This window comes from Procambarus clarkii, chromosome 67 (assembly GCF_040958095.1).
Source record: "Procambarus clarkii isolate CNS0578487 chromosome 67, FALCON_Pclarkii_2.0, whole genome shotgun sequence".
In the NCBI taxonomy this organism is placed as follows: domain Eukaryota; kingdom Metazoa; phylum Arthropoda; class Malacostraca; order Decapoda; family Cambaridae; genus Procambarus; species Procambarus clarkii.
Window position 1 is genome coordinate 21511100 of NC_091216.1, and position 6000 is coordinate 21517099.

The following is a 6000-nucleotide window of genomic DNA, read 5'->3' on the forward strand; positions in this document are numbered from 1 at the left end:
AAGATGTTCACCATCAACACCAGACAACTTGTTCACCATCAACACCAGACAACTTGTTCACCATCAACACCAGACAACTTGTTCACCATCAACACCAGACAACTTGTTCACCATCAACACCAGACAACTTGTTCACCATCAACACCAGACAACTTGTTCACCATCAACACCAGACAACTTGTTCACCATCAACACCAGACAACTTGTTCACCATCAACACCAGACAACTTCTTCACCATCAACACCAGACAACTTGTTCACCATCAACACCAGACAACTTCTTCACCATCAACACCAGACAAGATGTTCACCATCAACACCAGACAACTTGTTCACCATCAACACCAGACAACTTGTTCACCATCAACACCAGACAAGATGTTCACCATCAACACCAGACAAGATGTTCACCATCAACACCAGACAACTTGTTCGCCATCAACACCAGACAAGATGTTCACCATCAACACCAGACAACTTGTTCACCATCAACACCAGACAAGATGTTCACCATCAACACCAGACAACTTGTTCACCATCAACACCAGACAACTTGTTCACCATCAACACCAGACAACTTGTTCACCATCAACACCAGACAACTTGTTCACCATCAACACCAGACAACTTGTTCACCATCAACACCAGACAACTTGTTCACCATCAACACCAGACAACTTGTTCACCATCAACACCAGACAACTTGTTCACCATCAACACCAGACAACTTGTTCACCATCAACACCAGACAACTTGTTCACCATCAACACCAGACAACTTGTTCACCATCAACACCAGACAACTTGTTCACCATCAACACCAGACAAGATGTTCACCATCAACACCAGACAACTTGTTCACCATCAACACCAGACAAGATGTTCACCATCAACACCAGACAACTTGTTCACCATCAACACCAGACAAGATGTTCACCATCAACACCAGACAACTTGTTCACCATCAACACCAGACAACTTGTTCACCATCAACACCAGACAACTTGTTCACCATCAACACCAGACAACTTGTTCACCATCAACACCAGACAACTTGTTCACCATCAACACCAGACAACTTGTTCACCATCAACACCAGACAACTTGTTCACCATCAACACCAGACAACTTGTTCACCATCAACACCAGACAACTTCTTCACCATCAACACCAGACAACTTGTTCACCATCAACACCAGACAACTTCTTCACCATCAACACCAGACAACTTCTTCACCATCAACACCAGACAACTTGTTCACCATCAACACCAGACAACTTGTTCACCATCAACACCAGACAACTTGTTCACCATCAACACCAGACAACTTGTTCACCATCAACACCAGACAACTTGTTCACCATCAACACCAGACAACTTGTTCACCATCAACACCAGACAACTTGTTCACCATCAACACCAGACAACTTGTTCACCATCAACACCAGACAACTTGTTCACCATCAACATCAGACAACTTGTTCACCATCAACACCAGACAAGATGTTCACCATCAACACCAGACAACTTGTTCACCATCAACACCAGACAACTTGTTCACCATCAACACCAGACAAGATGTTCACCATCAACACCAGACAACTTGTTCACCATCAACACCAGACAACTTGTTCACCATCAACACCAGACAAGATGTTCACCATCAACACCAGACAAGATGTTCACCATCAACACCAGACAACTTGTTCGCCATCAACACCAGACAAGATGTTCACCATCAACACCAGACAACTTGTTCACCATCAACACCAGACAAGATGTTCACCATCAACACCAGACAACTTGTTCACCATCAACACCAGACAACTTGTTCACCATCAACACCAGACAACTTGTTCACCATCAACACCAGACAACTTGTTCACCATCAACACCAGACAACTTGTTCACCATCAACACCAGACAACTTGTTCACCATCAACACCAGACAACTTGTTCACCATCAACACCAGACAACTTGTTCACCATCAACACCAGACAACTTGTTCACCATCAACACCAGACAACTTGTTCACCATCAACACCAGACAACTTGTTCACCATCAACACCAGACAACTTGTTCACCATCAACACCAGACAAGATGTTCACCATCAACACCAGACAACTTGTTCACCATCAACACCAGACAAGATGTTCACCATCAACACCAGACAACTTGTTCACCATCAACACCAGACAAGATGTTCACCATCAACACCAGACAACTTGTTCACCATCAACACCAGACAACTTGTTCACCATCAACACCAGACAACTTGTTTCACCATCAACACCAGACAACTTGTTCACCATCAACACCAGACAACTTGTTCACCATCAACACCAGACAACTTGTTCACCTCAACACCTGAGACAACTTGTCACCATCAACCAGACAACTTGTTCACCATCAACACCAGACAACTATGTTCACCATCAACACCAGACAACTGTTTTCACCATCACACCAGACAACTTGTTTCACCATCAACACCAGCAACTTGTTCACCATCAACACCAGACAACTTGTTCACCATCAACACCAGACAAATGTTCACCATCAACACCAGACAACTTGTTCACCATCACACCAGCAACTTGTTCACCATCAACACCAGACAACTTTTCACCATCAACACCAGACAACTTGTTCACCATCAACAACCAGACAACTTGTTCACCATCACACCAGACAACTTGTTCACCATCAACACCAGACAACTTGTTCACATCAACCCGACACTTGTTCACCACAACACCAGACAACTTGTTCAAACCAGACAATCACACACCAGACAACTTGTTTCACCATCAACCAGCCGAGGACAACTTGTTCACCATCAACACCAGACAACTTGTTCACCATCAACACCAGACAACTTCTTCACCATCAACACCAGACAACTTGTTCACCATCAACACCAGACAACTTGTTCACCATCAACACCAGACAACTTGTTCACCATCAACACCAGACAACTTGTTCACCATCAACACCAGACAACTTGTTCACCATCAACACCAGACAACTTCTTCACCATCAACACCAGACAACTTGTTCACCATCAACACCAGACAACTTGTTCACCATCAACACCAGACAACTTGTTCACCATCAACACCAGACAACTTGTTCACCATCAACACCAGACAACTTGTTCACCATCAACACCAGACAACTTCTTCACCATCAACACCAGACAACTTCTTCACCATCAACACCAGACAACTTGTTCACCATCAACACCAGACAACTTCTTCACCATCAACACCAGACAACTTCTTCACCATCAACACCAGACAACTTGTTCACCATCAACACCAGACAACTTCTTCACCATCAACACCAGACAACTTCTTCACCATCAACACCAGACAACTTCTTCACCATCAACACCAGACAACTTCTTCACCATCAACACCAGACAACTTCTTCACCATCAACACCAGACAACTTCTTCACCATCATCTACGATTCAAATGGAACTTATCAGTAGAGAAATAATAACAGACTTCCAAACAATTGAACATAAATTATTTCAAACCAATAAACAAATTAGATAAGAGGGTCAGAGAGTAGCCATATTTGTCAGATAACAGTAAAATTGGAACGTCAAGTTAAGCATCAAATGACTCAAATGAATTTAGGTAATTGAAGCCTATCAATAGCCGTTATAGGATATATATATATATATATATATATATATATATATATATATATATATATATATGCCCTGATATGTATACACTGGGATGATATGTGATTCCACTGAGTAACCTCAGTGGAAACTTTCTAAGGTAAGTTGGATAAGTACCAGAGTGGGTGAGGTTGGATACTTGGGGGCTGTCTTCAGTGGCCAATTAGACTTTCTACACATTACTTATTTCTTGTGTTGTTTCCCCCCATGCTTACCTCCCCCGAGTACACTTCTCCACCCCCACCATCACCCAGTAAACCTTTTCATGTGCATTCCTCTCCTAACGCAGTTTAGGGTCCTTCCAGGGCTCCCTAGGGCCCCCAGACCCACAACACAGGTTAGGGTGCCTCCAGGGCCCCCCAGGCCCCTACAACACAGGTTAGGGTGCCTCCAGGGCCCCCCAGGCCCCTACAACACAGGTTAGGGTCCTTCCAGGGCCAACCCCAACACAGGTTAGGGGTGCCTCCAGGGCCCCCAACATAACCCTGGTTATTTCTGCCTGCACCGCCAGCAATCGCTTAGCATCGATTACACTGATGGACCAGTTGGGTGTTCCTCAGTGTGTGTGTGTACCAGGGTGTATTCTCCCTACACTGACCCTCAGTGTCTGTGTACCAGGGTGTATTCTCCCTACACTGACCCTCAGTGTCTGTGTACCAGGGTGTATTCTCCCTACACTGGCCCTCAGTGTCTGTGTACCAGGGTGTATTCTCCCTACACTGACCCTCAGTGTGTGTGTACCAGGGGTGTATTCTCCCTACACTGACCCTCAGTGTCTGTGTACCAGGGGTGTATTCTCCCTACACTGACCCTCAGTGTGTGTGTACCAGGGGTGTATTCTCCCTACACTGACCCTCAGTGTCTGTGTACCAGGGTGTATTCTCCCTACACTGACCCTCAGTGTGTGTGTACCAGGGTGTATTCTCCCTACACTGACCCTCAGTGTGTGTGTACCAGGGTGTATTCTCCCTACACTGACCCTCAGTGTGTGTGTACCAGGGGTGTATTCTCCCTACACTGACCCTCAGTGTGTGTGTACCAGGGTGTATTCTCCCTACACTGACCCTCAGTGTGTGTGTACCAGGGGTGTATTCTCCCTACACTGACCCTCAGTGTGTGTGTACCAGGGGTGTATTCTCCCTACACTGACCCTCAGTGTGTGTGTACCAGGGTGTATTCTCCCTACACTGACCCTCAGTGTGTGTGTACCAGGGTGTATTCTCCCTACACTGACCCTCAGTGTGTGTGTACCAGGGGTGTATTCTCCCTACACTGACCCTCAGTGTGTGTGTACCAGGGGTGTATTCTCCCTACACTGACCCTCAGTGTGTGTGTACCAGGGTGTATTCTCCCTACACTGACCCTCAGTGTGTGTGTACCAGGGTGTATTCTCCCTACACTGACCCTCAGTGTGTGTGTACCAGGGGTGTATTCTCCCTACACTGACCCTCAGTGTGTGTGTACCAGGGTGTATTCTCCCTACACTGACCCTCAGTGTCTGTGTACCAGGGTGTATTCTCCCTACACTGACCCTCAGTGTGTGTGTACCAGGGGTGTATTCTCCCTACACTGACCCTCAGTGTGTGTGTACCAGGGGTGTATTCTCCCTACACTGACCCTCAGTGTGTGTGTGTACCAGGGTGTATTCTCCCTACACTGACCCTCAGTGTGTGTGTACCAGGGTGTATTCTCCCTACACTGACCCTCAGTGTGTGTGTACCAGGGGTGTATTCTCCCTACACTGACCCTCAGTGTGTGTGTACCAGGGTGTATTCTCCCTACACTGACCCTCAGTGTCTGTGTACCAGGGTGTATTCTCCCTACACTGACCCTCAGTGTGTGTGTACCAGGGTGTATTCTCCCTACACTGACCCTCAGTGTCTGTGTACCAGGGTGTATTCTACCTACACTGACCCTCAGTGTGTGTGTACCAGGGTGTATTCTCCCTACACTGACCCTCAGTGTCTGTGTACCAGGGTGTATTCTACCTACACTGACCCTCAGTGTCTGTGTACCAGGGTGTATTCTCCCTACACTGACCCTCAGTGTCTGTGTACCAGGGTGTATTCTACCTACACTGACCCTCAGTGTCTGTGTACCAGGGTGTATTCTCCCTACACTGACCCTCAGTGTCTGTGTACCAGGGTGTATTCTACCTACACTGACCCTCAGTGTCTGTGTACCAGGGTGTATTCTCCCTACACTGACCCTCAGTGTCTGTGTACCAGGGTGTATTCTACCTACACTGACCCTCAGTGTCTGTGTACCAGGGTGTATTCTTCCTACACTGACCCTCAGTG